The sequence below is a fragment of the Azolla caroliniana genome, unplaced genomic scaffold (assembly GCF_043228905.1).
Source record: "Azolla caroliniana isolate FFs.n. ecotype wild unplaced genomic scaffold, voAzoCaro1.0.p SCAF_12, whole genome shotgun sequence".
Classification (NCBI taxonomy): Eukaryota; Viridiplantae; Streptophyta; class Polypodiopsida; order Salviniales; family Salviniaceae; genus Azolla; species Azolla caroliniana.
This window is the reverse complement of record NW_028230447.1, coordinates 10,045,883-10,072,484: the sequence shown is the minus strand read 5'-3', so window position 1 is coordinate 10,072,484 and position 26,602 is coordinate 10,045,883.

Below are 26,602 nucleotides of genomic sequence, written 5' to 3'. Positions count from 1 at the left end.
ATCCGGACGTGGATCGGCGATCAGCGGCGTTGCCAGCCCAATCAGCATCAGTGTAGCCGACTAACTGCGCGGCTGCACCGGTCCGATATAGCAGTCCCCGGTCCTTAGTGCCATTGACATACCGAAGTATGCGTTGCGCACATTGAAGGTGCTCCTCGGTAGGTCGCGCCATGAACTGACTGATCACTCCGACCGGATAACTGAGGTCGGGTCGGGTGATGGTCAAGTATATGAGGCTTCCGACAATTTGTCGGAACCTCGTCGGGTCGCATACCTTTCCCGTATCGGGACGAAGCTTGACGGTTCTGTCCAGAGGAGTCGAGACGGACTTACAGTTGGCCATCCCGAATTTGAAGAGCATACTCAGCACGTAATGACGTTGGCTGATCAATATGCCTTCGGGGGTACGGATCACTTCGATCCCGAGGAAGTAATGAAGGTCCCCCAGATCCTTCATGTTGAACGATGCCGCAAGCTGGAGCTTCACGCGGTCGATTTCACCTAGGTCGGCGCCGGTGATGACCAAGTCATCAACATATAGTAAAATACTAACCGGTCCGAGTCGACCTTTCCGGATGAACAAGGAAGAGTCCGATTTTGACGTGACGAAGCCCATCTGACGTTGTTGTTGCGTGATCTTCGCATTCCAGGCACGCGGGGCTTGCTTCAGTCCGTAAAGGGACTTCTTCAGTCGGCATACTACCGAGGAGTTTGTACCATGTACACCTGTTCCTCAAGGTCACCTTGCAGGAACACATTCTTTACATCCATATGATGTAAGTGCCACCCCTTCACCGCAACTACTGCGAGTAAAACATGGACAATCGTCATTTTTGCAACCGGCGCAAATGTCTCATCGTAGTCGATGTCGTGTTTCTGCGCGTAGCCCTTCGCCACTACCCGAGCCTTGTACTAGTTGACCGAGCCATCGGTGTTGTACTTGACCTTGTACACCCACCTACACCCGATTGGTTTTACCCCTCTTGGTGCGTCAACCAGGTCCCAGGTCTCGTTCTCCGCCAATGCGTGCATCTCTTCCTCCATCAGGGCATGCCAATTCGCGTCTTTAGCCGCTTCTGCGTAGCTCTCTGGCTCACGCACTTCCGCTACACGGGTCATGTACGCATAATGATGCGCCATGTACTCGTTGTATCTGAACCGCAAAACAGGATTCTTTTGGCGGGTAGATCGGCGTAATCTCGCATTAGCCGATGTCGAGGGCTTCTCGGTTGACGCGGACTTCACCTTTAAAGACCCGTCACCGGTTCCCTCGGAGTCGAACTCGCGTCGGTCTGACTCGTTCCTATTCGTGCCAGAATCCGACACCTTCTTCTTCCCTTTCTCTTTGCGTGTAAGCCGTCTCCTTGGCTTCCTGCGCGAGGAATGCACGGCTGAGTCTCCACTACTCCCCGGCTCTTCATCGGACTGGTCGTACCGACTCAGTCGTCCAATCGGTCCACTTAAACGGAGTGAAATCGGACTCTCTTCGTGGGTCTCGATTTCGGGCTCAGCCGGAGGCATCTCGGCCTCGCTGACCTCATCGTCAGAGCTCGGATTGGAGTCGGGTTTCGGAGTCGGGGGCTGGTACCAGGACGCGGACTCGTCAAACACAACGTCGCGGCTAACACGCGCTTGTTTGGTACGAGGGTTATAGCACTTATAACCCTTCTGCTCGTCCGAGTAACCGACCACGATGCATTTCTCGGCCTTTGGGTCCAACTTCCTCCTTTTCTCCTTCGGTACATGCACATACGCAATGCTACCGAACACCCTCAAGTGTTGCAAGTTCGGCTTCGTTCCGAAATATAGCTCGTGCGCTGACACTTTGTCTCCGATCCGGTTCTGGATGTATACCGCGGTCCTTACCGCCTCAGCCCAGTAGAACTTGGGCAAGCTCTTCTCCTCCAGCATTGCCCGTGCCGCTTCCACGACTGACCGATTCTTCCTCTCGGCCACGCCGTTTTGTTCCGGCGTGTATCTACAATTGAATTCGCGCCGAATTCCCATTTGTTGTAGATAACCATTGAATTGACCGGAAAAGTACTCTTTCCCACCATCCGACCGCAGGCACTTGATCTTTCGTCCTGTTTCCGTTTCCACGAACCCTTTGACGTCCCGGAGACAGTCGAAGACTTCACTCTTCCTTTCAATGAGGTAGATCCACGTGTGCCGCGTGTGGTCGTCGATGAAGGAGACGAAATATCGACTCCCGCCAAGACTAACGTTTTGTGTCGGCCCCCACACATCGGAGTGTATAAGGTCGAGCTTGTTCTGGCTCCGGTTTCGCTCGTTTGGGAAAGGAAGTTGGTGTTGCTTCCCGAGCTGGCAGGCTTCACAAATTTGTGCCTTTCGGTCACTAAATTTGGGCAATCCAAACACTACCTGTTTCGATTGCAGATCTTGAAGCTGCTGGTAGTTGACGTGGCCTATCCGCTTGTGCCACAAGTCGATGTCCGACTCGGATTTTTGTCCCTTCGCGAACATTGCGGTGCCGCCGTCAGTGGAGTCGAGGATGAACATCCTCCCATCTTTGCGCCCTTACGCAATCACACGGCCTTCTTCCTCAATGAAGCACCCGAGGTGTGTAAACCGAACCTCCATCCCTTGGTCGACGATCTGTCCGACCGAGACCAAGTTCTTCGTGATTGTCGGAAGGTGCAGCACGTTCATGAGTTTCCCTTTCTGCCCGACATGGCTAAGGGGAACTTCTCCGACATTCGCGATCGGATGCGGAGTGTCGTCTCCAGTTGCGACTACTCCAGGTTGTATCGGTTTTTCAAGGTACGAGAACCACTCCTTATGGCTCGTCATATGGTTTGACGCACTGGAGTCTACGTACCACACCTCGTCCGATCTCGAGGTGGTCTGTTTCATTGAGTTTGCTTCGTGTCTCGTCACGAAGGCAGACCCTTCTCCGGCTCTCCCGGAATCTTCGGCGTAGTGTGATCACTGTCGATTTCCCTTGTCGGTGTGTCCGGAGCCGTTTCCGGAATCGGTTCTCTCCGAATCGGCGTGCTTCTTCCAGCACTCACTTTCCCTGTGGCCTTTCTTGCCACAGTACCAGCATTCCGCGATGGCCTTGCCTTGCCGGTTCTCATCGCTTCGACTCCCCCTGTTTCCGGAGGGTCCGGAGTTGCTGTCGGCATCACTTCGGTGCCTTCCTCCTTGATCTCGTCGGCCGCCTCCATTGCGCGCTGACTCGCCTCGTCCTCCACGTCCACAGGGCCTATCTCCCTCCGTGTACAACATTCTGCTGTCGGTGTGCATGCTTGTAGACACACCCGCGTGGTTCTCCTCTACCAGGAGCATTGACTGTAAGTCGAAAAAGGACGACGTATTCTCCCGGGTACACACAGCCGTTCGGAACGCTCCGAACTTCGACGCCAAACCTCCGAGACAGATCTAGACCATCTCGCTCTCCACGATGTTCACCTCTATGGAGGTGAGGGAGTCGCAGATATCCTTGATCTTTGAGGTATAGTCCACCACCGACAAGTCGCGTTGTCGTAGGTTGCTCAACTCTTGTCAGAGGTGAAACTTCCTCGTTGTGGTGCTTGCGGCAAAAATCTTCTTCAGGTTTTTCCATGCACCCTTCGGCGTCTTTGCATCCCGAACATAGCTCAATAGCTATTCGCCCACACACGACGCGAAGCAGTATAATACCTTGCTCGCTGATTGCTCCCACGACGGGAAGTCTCTGTGTGTCGATTCGGGTGCCACGTCATTAGCTCCTTCGACATAACTCCAGTAGCCGTGCCCGAGCAGGTACTGGTGCATCTTGTAGGACCAAGATGCATAGTTGGTTCTGTCGAGCTTCTTTGTTGGAAGCGAGCTCGCCATGCTTCTATCCATCGTTCTTCTTGTTCTTCTTCGTCAAGCTGTGTCAGCTGCAAAGAGGTTCTCAACCCTCGCGCTCTGATACCATGTAAAAAGTAGCGTGCGGAAGCAAGTATGAAGACCGAACAGAAGGAAGAAAACTTAGGTTTAATGGAGAGCTTGAGCTTACGCAATATACGCGGGAGAGACAGAGGGAGTGAGAAAGAGAGAACACAAGAACTATATTCAAAAAGGTACTCTATCTCTATTTACCACACTATACATATGTGTGTTCAATGAACACATTTATACAAGTCCTAGAAGGACTGATAGAAGTACTGACAGTACTTCAATGCTCATTAAGAGCTCCTACACTAACTCCCAAATATATTCCTCACGGAATATCTTTCCTAACAGCCTCCCGGTTTACACACCGATCCGGCCCTACCTACGCACCAGTCCGCGTATCGGTTTACGCATTTGGCCTAACCGATCGGTCCCAACAGATCCGGTCCTCGGCTTCTTCAGCCGATCCGGCCGATGTTGAGCTTGTCTCTCAACAATCCGGCTGATCGACATTTGGGAGGATCAATTGGATCCATCTCTCTCGTCGCTGCAGTCACCCGAAGCAGAATCGGTCCAGACAATCGGTTTCAATAATCGGTATTTGGCATATATATTCGGAAGCGAACCGGGCTCACTCCGACTCGGTAACATTCGGGAAGACCAGTCAGTTCTGTCCCTCAAGTTACCGGAGTCAATTCGAGCAAGTTCAACAATACATATATCCGAAACCGAACCGACTCGGGTTCAAATCCGACTAGAACGATATCGGGTGAGTTGACCGGCTGCACTCCAACAAGGTTCGTAGTCAACTCCGAACCAAGCTTCGTCAACCGAAACCGAATCTGATGGCATCAACATCCGGCTCATCGGAAATGAGTCTAAGGAGGTTCCACGGTTCGAACTTCAATTTTTGGAAGGAGCAAATTCAGGACTATCTTATAGTCAAGGGTTAGATTGATCCGATTGAGAATGAAACTGCTCCAGAAATATACAAGGCAAATGAGTGACAGAAGCTGGACAGAATCATCCGCGCCACGATTCGGATGCACCTGTCGGAGTCAGTGTACTTCACAGTGCAATCGTGCATGACAGCCTTCGAACTTTGGAAGAAGCTGTCGGAAACCTACGAAAAGAAGGTCTCCTCAACGAAGATGTATTTGATCCGGTGCCTCTACAACCTACGGATGAAAGACTCCGATTCGGTTCAGGCACACCTTAACGAGTACGAAAGTTTGAGCTCCCAAATCTCGTCACAGGGGACGACAATCGAGGATGAACTCAAAGCAATGATACTCATGAGCAATCTCCCCTCCTCTTGGGAAACCTTCGTTCCAACTGTGTGTAACGCTTCTACGACTGCCATCAAGTACTCCGAAGTCACAAGTGCAATCCTGACTGAAGCAACTTGGAGAAAGTCTTTCACCAAAGACTCGGCAGAAGAAGCCTATGTAGTACAAGGTTCGACCGACTGATCGAACAACCGGGGAAGAAGTTTTTCCCGACCACCGACAAATCAGCGAAGCCGCAGCAAGTCCCGGGAAACCCGAATCTGCAACTACTGCAACAAACCGGGACACATCAAGGCCGACTGTGGGGTACTCAAGTCAAAGAAAGACAAAGCTCAGAGAGCTGATCAGAGGAGTAACCGACATGAGGAAGTCAACTACGTCGGCTCTTCAGCCGAGATATTGATGACCGACCCGAAAATATTGTCCATAGAGAATCTAGTCAAATCAGAAGTTCTGCTTACGACTGAGGAATCGAGCACATGGCTTCTGGACTCGGGCGCATCGTATCACGTGACACCTCACTGATCACAGTTTCGGCAATATTCGGACTGACACTCTGACTCAGTTCGAGTCGGAAATTCGCAGCACTGTGCTATCATCAGAATCGGCATCGTAGATCTCAACCTTCCGGGTGGCTCTACACTCGTACTACACAACGTCCGACACGTTCCTGAGCTCTCACGACCCTTGATCTCAGTCGAACAACTTGATGAAGTTGGCATCCGTGTTGGTTTCTCATCAGGAGGGTTGACACTCCACTGAGGGAACCTCCTGCTTGCTAGAGGACCAAAGGTACACTCATTGTACCCTTTGTATGTCACACTCAGAGAGAGTGACTTATTTCTGGTTGATATCCCTGTGTCATCCTTATGGCATGGACGACTTGGACACCTCAGCGAGACCAGCATCACGCACCTATCCAGAGCCGGATACATCCCGAAACTCTCCTTCTCGGACCATCAGTTTTGAGAGCATTGCCAATACAGCAAACAGGTAGCCGCATCACACCCGACATCAGCACCAAGAGAGTCGAGCCCGCTTGATTTGGTCCACTCGGACGTCTGTGGCCCGATGCCGCATCAGTCACTCGGTAGTGCCTCGTACTTCGTCAGTTTCATTGACGACTCGACTCGGAAGGTGTGGGCTTACCCCATCAGAACCAAAGATCGGGTGTTCTCGATCTTCTCAGATTGGCTCGCAATGGTCGAAAACCAGACCGGTCGGAAAGTGAAGTGTCTCTGAACCGACAATGGAGGTGAGTTCAAATCTGATGAATTCATCAAATTTTGCCGAGAACGCGGCATTAGACGTGAATATACGGCACCATATAGTCCGGAGCAGAACGGAATCGTAGAACGCATGAATCGAACGATTCAAGAACGCGTTGTATCCATGCTCCAACACTCCGGACTGTCGGGTGGCTTCTGGGCAGAGGCTCTACTCACGGCAGTACACATAATCAATATGTCGCCAAGTAGACCTCTAGGACTTAAGATACCTCAGGAAATATGGACCGGCAAAAAACCGAATTATGATAAGCTGAGGATTTTCGGTTGCGAGGCATACGCCCTCATACCGAAAGACGACCGCCGAAAGCTCGAACCGAGATCAAGGAAATGCGTTTTCCTCGGGTACGGACCCGACGGCGAGATCGGATACCGACTTTGGGACCCCAAGCACAGGCAAATCGTCCGAAATTCGGACGTCATGTTCAACGAGTCGACTATGCACAAAACGGCCGAAAGGCCTATGGAAGTCCGAAGGGTAATATTTTCCGAAGTGCCAACCCTTCATGACGGCCCAGCACACAACACGAGACCGGTTTCACGGGTAACCGACTTCTCTCGCACCGAATCCACAGATTCGGCACAACTAAATGGTTTGACTTCCAACCATCCGACATCGACACCCGGTGCGACCAATCTAGTCATACCTCGAAGATCTGAGAGACTGTCGCAACCTTCGGAGAGGTACTCTCCCGGAATTTTCTTCACCGACGCCGGCGAACCGACGTCCTACGAAGAAGCATCGGCAGCTGCCGATTCAGCCACCTAGCATCTGGCAATGGAGTCAGAAATGCACTCCATCCGCGCCAACAAGACTTGGGATCTGGTCGACTTACCGAAGAATCGACGTGCTCTACCTTGCAAGTGGGTCTATAGACTAAAGGAGATGTCCGACTCGACCACCCCAAAGTACAAGGCCAGATTAGTTGCGAAGGGATTTCGACAGGAATATGGCGTCGACTTCGACGAAATCTTTTCACCAGTGGTGAAAATGACAACCCTTCGTTTCATGCTCGATGTTGTGGCCGCCGACAATTTGGAGCTGATTCAGCTAGATGTGAAAACGGCATTCCTCCACGGTGATCTAAAGGAGGAAATCTACATGGAGCAGTCGAAAGGCTTTGTGGCCACCGGTCAGGAACATCTAGTCTGCCGACTCAGGAAGAGTTTTTATAGCCTGAAACAGGCACCCCGACAGTGGTACAAGAAGTTCGACGATTTCATCCAGTCGGTCGGCTTCTCCAAGAGCGATAAGGACCACTGCCTCTTCACCAAAACAGCTCAAGACGGTCCTCCCGTCTTCCTCATCATCTACGTGGACGACATGCTACTCTCCGGTCGGCATACCGGAGAGCTCACCGAACTCGTTCGGAAACTGCGATTGAAGTTTGCCATGAAGGACCTCGGTCCTGCAAGACACATACTCGGAATGAAGATTAGTCGGAATCGCGCCAAAAGACAGCTTTTTCTGTCTCAAACCGACTACATCAGACGTGTCTTGGAACGCTTCAACATGCAATCGGCCAAGTCTGCTTCGACCCCGCTCCCCATTCATCTTCGGCTTTCTCAGTGAGACTGCCCGACATCCGGTCCGGAGGGGGAAGACATGAAGTCGGTACCGTATGCACCGGCAGTAGGCTCTCTGATGTACGCGATGGTCGCGACACGACCTGATATTTCTCACGCCGTAGGAGTTATCAACAGATTTATGCACAATCCCGACCGATCTCACTGGAACGCAGTCAAGCATGTGTTTAGATATTTAGCTGGCACAAAAGACCACGGCATCCTTGTCGGTCCGAACTCAACTTCAGGCGTAGCCGGTTACACCGACTCGGACTTCGCCGGCTGTGTGGACAGTCGCAAGTCAACAACCGGATATTGCTTTTAATTCGGCAATGGAGCAATCTAGTGGAAGTCAAAACTTCAGGAGTGCACAACCACCTCAACTACCGAAGCAGAATATGTAGCTGCCTCCGACGCAACGAAAGAAGCTTTATGGCTCGGTCGGCTGGCGCACACGTTTCGGCAAGTCGACTCCGACTCGGCTCCAGTTGTCTACAGCGACAGTCAGAGTGTTGTTGCTTTGTCGAAAAATCCGGTTCATCACAATGCCTCCAAGCATATCGAAGTTCGATATCACTTCGTTCGGGACTGTGTCATTTCCGGGAAAATCGGTTTAGAGAAGATATCCACAACCGATAATGTCGCAGATGGAATGACCAAGTGTCTTTCGGCAGACCGGTTCCGGTCTCTTCGGCAACAGATGGGCGTAACAACATATCGGTCCGGTTGAAGGCGGACATAGTGCAAGATGGTTTTGGACAACAGACATCGGTTCACTGACGATCGGCTTCAGCTTTTCCGACCCGACCAGTTCGGTCTTCTGTCTACGGATCATGCCGATTCGAACAAAACCGACCTGTCCGAGAACCTATGCCTATACCTGTATTTTTTAGATAACCCATGTATACGCCCATTACGGGGGAGTGTCGAATACAAATGTATAATGGACGTATTCACACTATCCTCTTAGAGAGCCCAAGTTCGGGCTATTTCTGTAAATAACATAAAGGGCAGTTGCCCTAAGTGAGTCACTATATAAAGTGACTTTGTAACCTTTTGTAAAGGTTGGTTGTTCATTGTTGTAACGGTTGCCCCTTTATGAATATAGATATATTCTTTGTGCCTCTCTCTCTCTCTCTCTCTCTATACGTAATTTGTTCTTGCCTCTCTCATACGCAGGTATTTCTTCCTCACAGATTCATACTGTGTGATCTCTTCCGCACTGATGGCCTTCTTCATTCCCTACACATGGGACCTGGTTGACCCTCCCCGACATTGCAAACCAATCGGTTTCAACTGGGTGTAAAAGGTGAAGTATAATGCTGACGGTTCTTTCAACCGGTACAAAGCCCGGTTTGTGGCCAAGCAATTCGCATACACCGACGGAATCGACTATGACGAGACCTTTACTCCGGTAGCGAAGATGACGACAGTTCGTGTGGTGCTAGCGGTTGTTGCACCAAGGGGGTGGCATCTTCACCAAATGTATTAGAGATCTAGGTACTAAAGTAAGCTTAAGATAAGGATAAACTAATGATAGATAGAAAGGAGAAAGAGAAAGAAGGGTGTCGATCCACCCGACCACCCCCGAGCGAAGGGATCGAGACGGACTCGAGCCTCGATCGGCGTCCCATACCACCGTCGTGGCGTCGAGTCGTACTTGGTTCTGGCACACTCTCTACAAGAGTTGACCAACCACAAGAGCAGAGTCTCGATGTAGTCAAAAGATGATCAAATGAGGGTAGCTAGGGCTCTTATTTATAGCGATACCCAAGGCCCCTAGGCAAGTTCACACTTGACCTAATGGGTTGTCTCAATCCCGAGGATTAAAAGTAATCCTCCCCTTCTTTACACTCTCGTTTAACCCTCACACTTATCCACGTGTATAGAATACTACGGTAAATTCGCACCACTGGATATTAAATGGTCATGTTCGTAACATACTCCCCTCCCCTTCTTTAAAACATTGCACTCTTGCAATGGAAAGTTAGGGAAGTTTGTTCTTAGAGTATTCTCGGGTTCCCAGGTGGCATCTTTGATAGATTGTTCCATCCATTTAATTTTAATTCTCGAATTTCTTTAGTACGTAACTTTTTTGTTTTAACATAGAGAATTCTTTCTGGTACATGTGGTTTCGAAGATAAATCTTCAGAAGTAACCAGAGTGTCAGTTGTAACTGTGTTGTTGCCAGAACCTAGAAGTTCTTTTAGACGACTCACATGGAAGACTAGATGAATTCCAACACCATCGGGAAGAACGAGACGATAGGCTGATGACCCAATGCGTTTGAGGACTGTAAAAGGTCCACAAAACCGTGGGGCTAACTTAGCGCACTTACCCGTAGACAATGTCTTAGAATTGTGAGGTACACGTAAAAATACCTTCTGTCTAGGGTTGAATGCACGAGGTTGCCTATGATGGTCGGCATAAAAACACGCTCTATCTTGAGCTGTTTTTATATTATCTCGTGCAATATGCAACATATCTTGCATGCCCCAAAGAAAGTTTTGCATACTTCGCAACTCATCATGATGTATATTAACATCAATCGGGGCTCGTGGCTGAAAACCATACATCAACATAAAAGGACTATATCCCGTCGACGTATGCTTGGAGCTGTTATAAGCAAACTCCAAAATTGGGAGATAACGTTCCCATTTTGTTGGTTTTGCACCACCGTATGCTCGAAGCATGTCCTCAATAATTTGATTTACTCATTCTATCTGTCCATCGAATTGAGAATGATTTGTGGAGCTCATGCTCAACGTAGTTTCTAACTTCTTAAAGACTTGCGTCCAGAAGTCACTAGTAAACTTTAGATCTCGATCACTCACGACATCCATCAATAACCCATAAAAACGAAATAATTCGTCAACGAATTGGTAAGCGAATTCAGGAGTTGTTACCGTGGTTTTAGTAGCAATAAATCTGGCCATTTTAGTTAGTCGATCAACGACAACCCATATGGTATCATGACCTTTTTGGGTGCGAGGAAGGCTAACAATAAAATCCATGGATATAAATTCCCACTTATTATTGGGAATGTCCAAGGAATGTAAAAGTCTTGCGGCTTTCAGTCGCTCGGCTTTGTTAACCTAACACTTGTGACATTTAGTCACATAGTTATGTATGTCAAGAAGCATCTTAGCACAATAAAATTGAGTGGAGATGAGAACGAGTGTACGATGTATTCCAGGGTGCCCTGTTGAGGATGCATCATGGCATTAAAAAAGAATCCTCTTTTTTACCTCGGGTAAATCTGGAACACAAACCTTCCCATTACGGTAGAGCAAACCGTTAGCAATGTGGAAGTATTCCTTCGAGGATGTGGTGGTGTCTGTTCCAGACTCAACTCTTGCCCAGTATTTTGCAAAATAACTGTCATTAGGATACTTTCCTCGAAGGTGATCATAAAGATCTGATGTTATTTCAGTGAAGCTAAGCATGTTAACTTCACGGATGCGACTTAGTGCATCAGCGACAGTGTTCATGGAACCTTTACGATATCGTATGGAAAAATCAAAGTCCTGGATGACATCAACCCATCGTGCCTTACGACCTTTCAGGTCTTGTTGGTCACAAAAATATTTCAAGACTCGTGGTCCGTAGTTACCACAAAGCGATTTCCATAAAGATAATGGCGCCATGTTTTGAGCGCATGTATAACTGCAAATAATTCCTTTTCTTGAACGGTATACTAACATTGAGCAGAATCAAGTTTCTTACTCTCGAATGCTATTGGTTTACCAGCTTGATACAAGACAGCACCTATAGCATAATCGCTTGCATCGGTTTCAACCTCAAAAGGTTTTGAAGGATCAGGTAAAAGAAGTGAAGGAGCCTTGCAAACCAGGTCCTTGAGTTCCTTAAAGGCGGGGTCTAGTGTAGCATTCCACACAATAGGTTTTGTAAACTTACGCATTTGACCTTCTCATAGATCAGTAAACGGCGTCGTCAATTGGGAGTAATTACGAAGAGACTTTCGCAAAAACCCGACAAAACCAAGGAATGATCGAACTTCTCGAATATTCCGAAGAGTGGGCCAAAGCTTGATTTTCTCAATGCGAGAAGGATCAATTTCAACTCCTCGTTCGGTTATGAGATGTCCTAGATAAGTAATTGATTTCTTGAAGAACTCACATTTTGAGATCTTCGCATAAAATTGTTTGTCACGCAATGTTTGTAAAACAAAGCGAACATGTCTAGCATGTTCTTTTAGTGCACGGCTATAAACTAAAATATAATCCAAGAAAATAACAACAAATTTTCCAAGTTGTTCTGGGAAAATGTCATTCATTTCTTGTTGAAAAGTAGCCAGAGCATTGGTCAAACCAAAAGGCATAACCAAAAACTCGTAATAGCCATAGCGCGTACGAAATGCCGTTTTAGGAACATCATCCTCACTTATTCGTATTTGATGGTAGCCAGTACGGAGATCAAGTTTCGTAAAATACCGAGCTCCCTAGAGACGGTCAATTAGATCGTTAGCCCGGGGCAATGGGTACGAATTCTTGATCGTCACTTTATTCAAGCGTCGGTAATTAATACACATACGCCATGTGCCCTCTTTCTTTTTTACCAAGAGAACTGGTGCACCCCATGGAGATTTACTATAACGTATATAACCCATTCGTAAATAGTCCTTAAGTTGCTTAGATACCTCATCTTCTTCGGATCGACTTAAGCGATACGGAGGTACACTTATTGGTGCAACACCAGGTACAATATCTATACGATGGTCTATATTACGTTTAGAAGGTAACCCATCAGGTAGTTAACTTGTAAAAACATCATGAAAATCATTTAAGATTTCATCAAGTTGTTGTTGTTCAAAATATGTTTATTGAACCGGGACATTATCGATATTGTAAACGTGAATGTCCGGATCAAGTAAACAATAAAATAACGTAGAACAAGACAACTCGGATTTTGTTGAACAAGAGGAAACAATCGAGAGGCATTGTTGCTTGATATATTGAATAAAACGCGTACAATCGTTCAGTAGAAAAGAAATGGAATGGCGAACCCAATCAATAAATAAAGAAGAGTTTTTATTATAAAACCAGGGATAACCCAGTATTACATCGGTGGTACAAAGATTCATTACATGGAAGTCTACTTCCTCTATATAAGTATCAATAGAAATTCCTAATGAATGAATCGCCCCGTTGATGTATTGTACTCTTCCATCAGCCAAGTGCACCGCGTAGGTGTGATCACTTACGGTGGGTTGGATTCCCCATATCTGAACCAAACGATCATTTACAAAATTGTGTGAGCTTCCCGAATCAAATAAAAATTCTACAGGAGATCCATTGATATACCCGTTTGCACATAGTAAATCATTGGGACCCCATACATAGTGAATGATGTGTATAGACTTGAAGGACATTACGAATCTAACCTTTATGGTCTGAAGCTTTAGGTTTGCTGTTGTGCTCTTTCCGTTGGAGCTTTTGACATTGCTCTTTTGTGTGACCCTTCTTTTTGCAGAATACGCAAAAAGGATGTTGTCGCTTACAATCACGATCCAGGAATTCGTTGGGTGTCTTGCGTTTCCCAACAAATTGCGACTGCTTAGTCCCGGGTGCTTCGTTGGGTTTGTTGTGGTCCTTCTTCGAAGTGCGTTGATAGCGAAGAACTATTTCAACGGGCTCTTCGAAGGATTTTGGATCCTTATCATGCACTATCCAGTGATAGTCCGAATTGGGGATGCCATTGACAAAACAAGCTATCAACCAATTGTCCCCTTCTAGACCCGATTTTTGGATTTGGGTTCTAGCATGGTGAACATAGTCTTCTAGCGAGGAAAATTTCCTGCTAGAGAGGTTCATTGAAGCTTGTGCTGCCTCAGTACGAGAGGGAGGTTGCAGAAATTGGCCCTTAAAAACCGTGACAAAATCTGTCCAGGTATCAGGCAATTTCCCCATAGTACGGAACCCACGCCACCAGGCGGCGGCCTTACCCCCGAGTTCTCGGCCGACATATGCAATCTTCGTACTATCTGGCGTGGGATAGAGCTCAAAATGAGAATCCCATCGTCCAAGCCATGTGCAGATTGCTTCTTCGGTTCTTTCCTTTTTGTCTCCCGTAAATGGCTTAACGACAAATGATGGTTCACCTTATCACTCATCAGGTCTACAAATAAGAGATCAAACATTAAGCATTCGAGAAGAACAACTTACTTGGGTGGCTCAAGTGTTTAACGTATTTGGTCTCGAGTTCAAATATGACCAAGACCATACAACATCCTTGATACATATGACTATAACACATGTTTAGATTTAAGGTCTAAGTGCACCTCGGGGTCCTCGTAATAGGACTTAAAGAGCCGAAACCACATATGTGGGCACCGAAACATAGTTTATTGTTAACATTTTTTTCGTGTATAAACTATTCATGACGCGAACATACATGGTTGAGCCTTGGGGAGCCACCATGAAAAAATCGATATAGAGATCAGGAAAAGACATTAAATTGTCACCCCCATGGTTTCTAAAACACCTTTATGTTACCATAGTAACCTGATCTTGAACCTCAACTCATACGTCTAGAGGGGTATTGACGTGAGATCATGATATCGATTAATGTTTGCCCAGGATATGTTTACATCGCGACATGATGTTATGACTATCTCTCTGACCTTATCCTATTTCTTTTCCAGAAATAATCTTTAATGGCTCAAATTCACGACCCGATGTTATCCGCTCAAGTGGACGGAAATCAAGGGAATCCTCCTGGACAAATGTCCACTGAGATGTATTTGGCATAAATAACCCAATACCTTAGTTTCACCGCTCAACAGATGACCGAACTTCGGCAATCTCAGAGTGCTCTTGAAGCACGTGTCATTAGTCTAAAACGTGAGACTAATAGACCTGATGAGCGATAAGGTGAACCATCATTTGTCGTTAAGCCATTTATGGGAGACAAAAAGGAAACAATCGAAGACGCAATCTGCACATGGCTGGGACGATGGGAGTCTCATTTTGAGCTCTATCCCACGCCAGATAGTACGAAGATTGCATATGTTGGCCGAGAACTCGGTAGGAAGGCCACCGCCTGGTGGCGTGGGCTCCGTACTATGGGGAAATTGTCTGATACCTGGACAGATTTTGTCACGGTTTTTAAGGGCCAATTTCTGCAACCTCCCTCTCGAACCGAGCAAGCACAAGCTTTAATGAGCCAATTTTCCTCGCTAGAAGACTATGTTCACCATGCTAGAACCCAAATCCAAAAATCAGGTCTAGAAGGGGACAATTGGTTGATAGCTTGTTTTGTCAATGGCATCCCCAATTCGGACTATCACTGGATAGTGCACGATAAGGATCCAAAATCCTTCGAAGAGGCCGTTGAAATAGTTCTTCACTATCAACTCACTTCGAAGAAGGACTACAACAAACCCAACGAAGCGCCGGGGACTAAGCAATCACAAATTGTTGGGAAACACAAGACACCCAACGAATTCCTGGATCGTGATTGTAAGCGACAACATTCATTTTGCGTATTCTGCAAAAAGAAGGGTCACACAAAAGATCAATGTTGGAAGCTCCAACGGAAAGAGCACGACAACAAAGCTAAAGCTGCAGACCATAAAGGTCAGATTCCTAATGTCCTTCAGGTCTATACACATCATTTAAGTAATTGTCAATGTTGTTTCCCTCACTATGTATTGGATCCCAATGATTTACTACGTGCAAACGGGTATATCAATGGATCTCCCGTACAATTTTTATTTGATTCGGGAAGCTCACACAATTTTGTAAATGATCATTTGGTTCAGATATGGGGAATCCAACCCACTGTAAGTGATCACACCTACACGGTGCACTTGGCTGATGGAAGAGTACAATACATCAACGGGGCGATTCATTCATTAGGAATTTCTATTGATACTTTTATAGAGGAAGTACACTTCCATGTAATGAATCTTTGTACCACCGATGTAATACTGGGTTATCCCTGGTTTTATAATAAAAACTCTTCTTTATTTATTGATTGGGTTCGTCATTCCATTTCTTTTGTACTGAACGATTGTACACATTTTATTCAATGTGTAAAATAACAATCCCTCTCGATTGTTTCCTCGTGTCCATCAATATCTGAGTTGTCTTGTTCTACTCTATTTTATTGTGCACTTGATCTGGGCATTCACGTTTATAATACCGATAATGTCTCGGTTCAATTAACATATTTTTGAACAACAACAACTTGATGAAATCTTAAATGATTTTCATGATTTTTTTCCAAATGAACTACCTGATGGGTTACCTCCTAAAGGAAATGTAGAACATCGTATAGATATTGTACCTGGTGTTGCCCCAATAAGTATACCTCTGTATCGCTTAAGTTGATCCGAAGAAGATGAGGTATCTAAGCTACTCAAGGACTATTTACGAATGGGTTAGATACGTTATAGTAAATCTCCATGGGGTGCACCAGTTCTCTTGGTTAAAAAGAAAGAGGGCACATGGCGTATGTGTATTAATTACCGACGCTTGAATAAAGTGACGATCAAGAATTCGCATCCATTGCCCCGGGCTGACGATCTAATTGACCGTCTCCAGGGAGCTCGGTATTTTATGAAACTTGATCTCCATACTGGCTACCATCAAATACGAATAAGTGAGGACGATGTTCCTAAAACGGCATTTCGTACGCGCTATGGCCATTACGAGTTTTTGGTTATGCCTTTTGGTTTGACCAATGCTCCGGCTACTTTTCAACAAGAAATGAATGACATTTCCCGAGAACAACTTGGAAAATTTGTTGTTATTTTCTTGGACGATATTTTAGTTTATAGCCGTACATTACAAGAACATGCTAGACATGTCCGCTTTGTTTTACAAACATTGCGTGACAAACAGTTTTATGCGAAGATCTCAAAATGTGAGTTCTTCAAGAAATCAATTACTTATCTAGGACATCTCATAACCAAACGAGGAGTTGAAATTGATCCTTCTCGCATTGAGAAAATTAAGCTTTGGCCCACTCTTCGGAATATTCGAGAAGTTCGATCATTCCTTGGTTTTGTCGGGTTTTTGCGAAAGTCTCTTCGTAATTACTCCCAATTGACGACGCCGTTTAGTGATCTTTGAGAAGGTCAAACGCGTAAGTTTACAAAACCTATTGTGTGGAATGCTACACTAGACCCCGCCTTTAAGGAACTCAAGGACCAGGTTTGCAAGGCTCCTTCACTTCTTTTACCTGATCCTTCAAAACCTTTTGAGGTTGAAACCGATGCCAACGATTATGCTATAGGTGTTCTCTTGTATCAAGATGGTAAACCAATAGCATTCCGGAGTAAGAAACTTGATTCTGCTCAATGTCGGTATACCGTTCAAGAAAAGGATTTATTTGCAATTATACATGCGCTCAAAACATGGCGTCGTTATCTTTATGGAAATCGCTTTGTGGTAACTACGGACCATGAGTCTTTGAAATATTTTGGTGACCAACAAGACGTGAAAGGTCGTAAGGCACGATGGGCTGATATCATCCAGGACTTTGATTTTTCCATACGATATTGTAAAGGTTCCATGAACACTGTCGCTGATGCACTAAGTCGCATCCGTGAAGTTAACATGCTTAGCTTCACTAAAATAACATCAGATCTTTATGATCACCTTCGAGGAAAGTATCTTGATGACATTTATTTTGCAAAATATTGGGCAAGAGTTGAGTCTGGAACAGACACCATCACATCCTCGAAGGAATACTTCCACATTGCTAACGGTTTGCTCTACCGTAATAGGAAGGTTTTGTGTTCCAGATTTACCCGAGGTCAAAAAGAGGATTCTTTTTTAATGCCATGATGCACCCTCAGCAAGGCACCTTGGAATACATTGTACACTTGTTCTCATCTCCACTCAAATTTATTGTGCTAAGATGCGTCCTGACATACATAGCTATGTGACTAAATGTCACCAGTGTCAGGTTAACAAAGCCGAGTGACTTAAAGCCGCAGGACTTTTACATCCCTTGGACATTCCCAATAATAAGTGGGAATGTATATCCATGGATTTTATTGTTAGCCTTCCACGCACCCAAAAAGGTCATGATGCCATCTGGGTTGTCGTTGATCGACTAATTAAAATGGCTAGATTTATTGCTACTAAAACCACGGTAACAGCTCCTGAATTGGCTTACCAATTCGTTGACGAATTATTTCGTTTTTATGGGTTATCGATAGACATTGTGAGTGATCGAGATCCAAAATTTACTAGTGACTTTTGGACGCAAGTCTTTAAGAAGTTAGAAACTACGTTGAGCATGAGCTCCACGGATCATCCTCAATTCGATGGACAGATAGAACGAGTAAATCAAATTATTGAGGACATGCTTCGAGCATACGTTGGTGCAAAACCAACAAAATGGGAACGTTATCTCCCAATTTTGGAGTTTGCTTATAACAGCTCCAAGCATACGTCGACCGGATATAATCCTTTTATGTTGATTTATGGTTTTCAGCCACGAGACCCGATTGATGTTAATATACATCATGATGAGTTGCGAAGTACGCAAAACTTTCTTTGGGGCATGCAAGATATGTTGCATATTGCATGAGATAATATAAAAACAGCTCAAGATAGAGCGCGTTTTTATGCCGACCATCATAGGCAACCTTGTGTATTCAACCCTAGACAGAAGGTATTTTTACGTGTACCTCACAATTCTAAGACATTGTCTACGGGTAAGTGCGCTAAGTTAGCCGCACGATTTTGTGGACCTTTTACAGTCCTCAAACGCATTGGGTCATCAGCCTATCGTCTTGCTCTTCCCGATGGTGTTGGAATTCATCCAGTCTTCCATGTGAGTCGTCTAAAAGAACTTCTAGGTTCTGGCGACAATACAATTACAACTGAAACTGTGGTTACTTCTGAAGAATTATCTTCTAAACCACATGTACCAGAAAGAATTCTCGATGTTAAAACAAAAAAATTATGTACTAAAGAAATCCGAGAATTTAAAATAAAATGGATGGATAAATCAATAAAAGATGCCGCATGGGAACGCGAAAATACTCTCAGAACTAATTTCCCTAACTTTCCATTGCAAGAATGCAATGTTTTAAAGAGGGGGGAGTATGTTACGGGCATGACCATTTAATATCCCGTGGTGAGAATTTACCGTAGTATTCTATACATGTGGATAAGTGTGAGGGTTAAACGAGAGTGTAAAGAAGGGGACGATTACTTTTAATCCTCGGGATTGAGACAACCTGTTAGGTCAATTGTGAACTTGCCTGGGGGCCTTGGGTATCGCTATAAATAAGAGGCCTAGCTACCCTCATTTGATCATCTTTTGACTACATCGAGACTCTGCTCTTGTGGTGGGTCAACTCTTGTAGCGAGCGCATCAGCACCAAGTACGACTCGACGCCACGGCGGTGGTATGGGACACCGATCGAGGCTTGAGTCCATTTCGATACCTTCGCTCGGGGGTGGGAGGGTGGATCGGCACCCTTCTTTCTCTTTCTCCTTTCTATCTATCATTACTTTATCCTTATCTTAAGCTTACTTTAGTACCTAGATCTCTAATAGAACAAGTCGACACTCTACCGACTGAAGCAAGCCCCCTTCACTTGGAATTCTAAAATCACGCCCCGGTTGCATAAGATGGGCTTTGCAACCTCGATGTCAGACTCTTCAGTGTTCATCTCGAAAGGTCCAAATGGTCCAGTATTGTCATGGACACACCAAGCGCGGACTAGGACGAAGCACATATGATGGCGCTATGAACGACAGATGAACTTGGAGCTAGATGTGACAAGGCTAGGAACTCTAGATGTTGTGAGCGACATGAGGGCATGAAGACAGAAATAAATATCAAGGAGACAAAGATGAGGCGGAAACGCGAATACTAGATTGATGTGTCAATGACTGGTGTTGAATCCCTTGAAAGGGACCAAGGAGGCTGCAAATATTTATAGATGTTCCGAGATTGAATATCTCTAGAATATACTCGTCTAGAATATGACATACAATATTTCTAGAATATACTATTGAATAGAATATTCTGATTCTGATATGTATTATATGCTAGACTATAGAATACTAAACCATTATATACAAATGCATGCTCATATAAAAATGGTTGAACATGACATCTTGTAGATGTGAGGTTTGCAGGTTCAATCGTCACTAACTACGTATTTAACAGATTTGTTGTGTAGTGACATTATCTTGGCCTTTACGGATGCCTTTTCGAAAGCGTAGTGTAGGGGTGGACGGGAATTGGAACATGAACAACAGCAGGCATGAGCGACCATGTCGGTCCTCGCCAAGATCCAGAACACGAACAATAGTTGAAGTGAGCGACCATGTGCTGTCCTCGCCAGAGACTGGAACACGAATACCAACAGGCATGACTGACCATGTGCGGTCCTCACAAGGAACACGAACACGAACGACCAAATTATCGATGGGTTGATAATATAAAAGGAAGTGTACACTTAAATAATGTGGCAAAAGAGTATTAAAAAAGAGAGTGATATTTTCAGCGGTGTCAATTTAGGTCATTGTGCAACATTGTTAAGCTTATCAATGTGCAATGCACGCACTAGATGTAAGAAGGAATGTGTTTAAATTTTTGTGGCACCCTATTTTGTACAAGAATAATGCAAGAAGGAATGTGTTAAAATTTTTGTGGCGCCCTATTTTGTACAAGAATAACGTAGTAGTTATGTCATAAATTTTTTGTAATGCTAGATTTTTTTAATTCACTAATGGACAGTTGTGGGATTTGAACCCACATCTTTTCGAATTGGAGCCTAAATCCAAAGCCATAGACCACTCGAGCAAATTGTCAATGTGTTGATGATTGATGACATCAAAAGAGATACACCATTTATAAAATTGCAAAATACTGTTAAAAAAGAGAGTTATATATTAAGTGGTGTCAATTTAGGTCAATGGGCAACAATGTTCAACACATCAATGTGCAATGTGCTATGCAAGTATTAGGTCGAAGAAATGACACGCTTACAATTTTTTATGGCCCTCTTTTGTACAAGTTTAGCATAGTTGTTATTTGATGAAAAGTTTGGTAATGCTAGTTTTTTTCAATTCGTTAATGACAACTATGCGATTTGAACCCACGCCCTCTCGGATTGGAGCCTAAATCCAATGCCTTAAACCACTCAGTTAAATTGTCATTAAGGTGATGCCATCAAAAGAAGTACATCATTCATAAAATTGCATAAGAGTGTAAACAAAGAGAGTGATATTTGAAGTGGTGTCAATTTCAGTGGGTGGGCAACAATGTGTAATGCAAGCACTAGGTCAAAGAAAGAATATGTTTACTTGTTTTGGAGAAGAATAACATAACAAGTGGGTGGGCAACAATGTGTGATGCAAGCACTAGGTCAAAGAAAGAATATGTTTACTTGTTTTGGAGAAGAATAACATAACAGTTGTTCCATGAGAAGTTTGGTAATGCTAGATTGCTTAAATCCACACCGTGGGATTTGAACCCATGCCCTTTTGTATTGGAGCGTAAATCCAATGCCTTGGACCACATTGTTCATGGGTTGACGACATCAAAAAAAGTACTTGATAAAGTTATAAGAGAGTGAAGTTTTCGTTGGGCAACAATTCAAGCACTAGATCTAAGAGGGAATGTGTTTAATGTTTTCCAACATCCTATTTTGTACAAGAATAACGTAGCAGTTATTTCATTAAATGTTTGGTAATGCTAAATATTTTCAATTCTCTAATGATAATTGTGGGATTTGAACCCACACCCTCATCGGACTGGAGCCTAAATCCAACGCCTTAGACCACTAGGACAAATTGTCATGTTGTCGATGTCATCAAAACAATACACACTTGATAAAGTTTCAAAACAGTGTTAAGAAAGAGAGTGACATTTTAAGTGGTGTCAATTTTGGTGTCTCGGCAATAATGTTAAGCACATCAATGTGCAATACAAGCAGTAGGTCGAAGAAAAGACAGAATTAAAAAATTTTATGGCCCTCTTTTATACAAGGATAACATAGTGGTTATTTCATGAGGGTCCGGGAGAATGGTTTTGGATGAACACGAGGGTCCGGGAGATTCTGTTGTGGCTCGGATCGTGCTGACAGGAATGACAACATGGCTTGGTTAGTATGGTTAACTTGTAAAATAATGTTGGACTGTAAAATATGGCTTGGTTAGTTGGCTGATTCACGATGTGGGCTGATGTTCTTGAGTTTGTTGTAGGAATTCTGGATTCCTGGAGTTTGTGTTGCCGTTGTTGTTGTCGTGCTGCATCGTGGCGTGTGTTGTTGGGGTCGTGAGTTGGGGCTGCTTTGCCCATCTTCACCACTAAGATATGAAATGCTCTCAAAATAGCTCCCTTTCCATTACGTTCTATGTTACATCTTATAGGCTACTCTTAGCGTGGTGGGTATTTTCCCGCTCCTATTAGCTCTTCTAATTATGGGGGCTTGCTGGGGGCCTAATTTGGGTGTGGTCAATGTGACCCCCCTGTGACCTTGGTTAAGTGGGGCCTTAGATAGGATACGTGGTAATACCACAATATGTTATATAGAGTGTAGCTATGAATTTATGCATGCAACATGGGAAGTCAGTACTTAGTGGTTACATCTCCATGTTGCGGTTGTCAAGACTTGTTCCAATTTGGCAACACAATCTCTGTGGTTGTAGTTTAGTGGTTAGAATTCCACGTTGTGGCCATGGAGACCTGCGCTCGAATCCCAACAACCACACCAAAAGTGAGTATATATGAACTTGTAAAATACTTCGAACCCCAATGGATTTGAGATAGGAAGTTGGTTGCAAATACCAAGAACCATAAATAACAATTTAATTTGAGCAAAAAACTACGACCAACCATCCCCAACAAAGGTTCCTTTCAAATATTCTTGCCAACCAAGATTGTTTTGAATTGAAAAGCATTTGATGGTTGTACTTTAGTGGTCATGAGGGCCATGACCCATCTTACGTATCGAATGTGTACATGGATTTGTGTTTGCAAATGGAAATAACCACAATAATTAATTTGAGCAAAAAACTCGACTCAATGGTTAAAATTCAAGGTCCTCGCGGTCAAGACTTGCACATGAATCCCATTCGAGGCCCGAAATTCAATGTACATTCACGTGCGTAAACTGTTAGATTTTGAATTAGGCAGTATAATTAGTTTTAATTTTCCACATTGCACAATAATTTCACAAGTGCAATCTTGGCTCGTATTTCATATAGAATGTACACATGTATTTGTACATGGCTTTATCGATACTTGCGTCATATCTCATATAGATTGTGTACATGAATTTATTCACGCCACATAGGAAGTCAAATATTAGTGATTAGAATTCCATATTTATGGATGCCTTTATCGACACTCCCTAATATGTTATATAGACTGTAGCTATGACTTTATGCATGCAACATGGGAAGTCAGTACTTAGTGGTTACAACTATATGTTGCGGTTGTGAAGACTTTGTTCCAATTTGGCAACACCAACTCCGTGGTTACAACTGCATGTTGTGGTTGTGAAGACTTTGTTCCAATTTGGCAACACAAACTCCATGGTTGTAGTTTAGTGTCTAAAATTTCACGTTGTGGCTGTGGAGACCTCAGTTCGAATCCCAACAACCACCCCTAAAGTGAGTCTATATGAACTTGTAAAATGCTTCGAATCCCAATGGATTTGAGATAGGAACCATAACAATTTAATTTGAGCAAGAAAGTACGACCAACCATCCCCAACAAAGGTTCCTTTCAAATTTTCGTCCCAACCAAGCTTGTTTTCAATTAAAGAGCATTTGATGGTTGTACTTTAGTGGTTAGAAGTGCACATTAGGGTTATGGAGACCTAAGCTCGACAAACAATGAGCTTGGCATATCATTAGTTTTCATTTTCCACATTGCACAATAATTTCACAAGTGCAATCTTGGCTCATATTTCATATAGAAAGTGCACATGTATTTGTCCATGGCTTTATAAGGACTTGCTTCATATGTCATATAGATTGTGTACATGAATTTATTCACGCTGTAATGGAAGTCTAGTCTAAGTGATTAGAATTCCATATTTATGGATGCGTTTATGGAGACATCCCTAATATGTTATATAGAGTGTAGCTATGAATTTTTGCATTCATCATGGAAATGCAGTAGTTAGTGGTTACAACTCCATGTTGTAGTTGTGAAAATTTTGTTGCAATTTGACAACACAATGTAGTTTAGTGGTTAGAATTCCGTGTTGTGGTTGTGGAAACCTGGGCTCGAATCCCAGCAACCACACCAAAAGTGAGTCTATATCAACATGTAAAATGCTTCGAATCCCAATGGATTTGAGATAGGAAATTGGTTGCAAATACCAAAAACCGTAACAATTTAATTTGAGCAAAAAACTCTGACCAACCATCCCTCACAAAGGTTCCTTTCAAATATTTCTCCCAGCTAAGATTGTTTTCAATTGCAAAGCATTTCATGGATTTATGGAGACTCCCCTCATATGTCATGTAGATTGTGTACATGAATTTATTGATGCCACATAGGAAGTGAAGTGTTAGTGATTGGAATTCCATATTTATGGATGCTTTTATAGAGACTTGGCTATGAATTTATGCATGCAACATTGGAAGGTAGTACTTAGTGGTTACAAGTCCATGTTGCGGTTGTGAAGACTTAGTTCCAGTTTAACAACACAAACTCGGTGGTTGTAGTTTAGTTGTTAGAATTCCACGTTATGGCTGTGAAGACCTAGGCTCGAATCCCAACAATCACACCTAAATTGAGTCTATATCAAGTTCTAAAGATGCTTCGAATCCCAATATATTTGAGATAGAAAGTTGGTTGCAAATACCAAGAACCATAACACTTTAATTTGAGCAAACAACAACGACCAACTATCCCCAACAAAGGTTCCTATTAAATGTTCGTCCCAATGTCCAACCATCCCCAACAAAGGTTCCTATTAAATGTTCGTCCCAACGAAGATTGTTTTCAATTGAAGAGTATTTGATGGTTGTACTTTAGTGGTTAGAAGTCCACGTTATGGTCATGGACACCTAATGTTACGGGCATGACCATTTAATATCCCGTGGTGAGAATTTACCGTAGTACTCTATACACGTGGATAAGTGTGAGGGTTAAACGAGAGTGTAAAGAAGGGGAGGATTACTTTTAATCCTCGGGATTGAGACAACCCATTAGGTCAAGTGTGAACTTGCCTGGGGGCCTTGGGTATCGCTATAAATAAGAGGCCTAGCTACCCTCATTTGATCATCTTTTGACTACATCAAGACTCTGCTCTTGTGGTGGGTCAACTCTTGTAGCGAGCGCGCTAGCACCAGGTACGACTCGACGCCACGACGGTGGTATGGGACGCCGATCGAGGCTCGAGTCCGTCTCGATCCCTTCGCTCGGGGGTGGTCAGGTGGATCGACACCCTTCTTTCTCTTTCTCCTTTCTATCTATCATTTGTTTATCCTTATCTTAAGCTTACTTTAGTACTTAGATCTCTAATATTTGGTATCATATTTATGTACTAATGTTTCTTTGTTTTTCATTTGTCGTTTGATTGATGGTGATCGATCGATGTGCAGTCGGCCTTGATCCAGACAACGATCAACAAAGAACTTCGATAACTCTTTCCATAATTTTTTTTTTTCTATTCTCTCTTCTCCCATCTAATCATGTGTTTAGTTTATATGTCATTTTGTTCATTAAGTCAATGATGTTGTAGTGGTCTTTAATTAATTATCTAAAACGTTTACATATGTGCACGAGGTCAATATCTCATTTGACATATTAATAATATGTGATGAGTGTCGTATGCGTACGAGGTTAATACCTCAATTACGTATTACGTTCACGAACATATGTTACGTTTGCATATGAGTTGTTGATTTGTTGTAAACAGTATGCGGTTGGTCTTGTATGCGTAAGAGGTCAATACCTCAATTGCGTATTACGATGATCTCTTATTTGTGGATGTTTCGTGTGCGTAGACGTATATACCTCGATTACGTATCTCGATCACATCATTTGTGGCTATTTAATATAACGATATGTTTAATATAGGCATATGTGGTCACGTATATACGTATTTGATCGTATATATGTGATAAGTAAACATATGTGTATATTCGTTATTACGTGATTATATCGAAAGTTGTCCTTGTCGGGAAAAGGATGTTGGTGGCCGTCCTCACATTTTTGTGAGATAGGCGTTGTCACCATCCCTTTTTCAACAATTTTTTATTGTTGATAACCCCGTTGATGACCTTGATTTCGTTACGTAAAGAAACGCCTATAGCCATAATGATGTTGAGTACGTAGGGCTTGACCCACTTCAAGTGAGGTCGCTCCAATGACGCACGTATCCAACATCCCTCCCTCATTACATGGATACGATGCCACCATGAGCTCGTTCTTACGAGAGGCATTCGTAATGACGTGACCATGTGATGGCCCACGTGAGCCTACTAGGAAACAAGGGCTCATTTGGCTTGACCATTAGGTTGCACTTTGGCGTATGCCATCGTAATTACGAGACTTGAGGTTAGGTAATGTACCAACATAGTTTTGGTAAATGAGGGCGAAATAAGGACCCTTGAC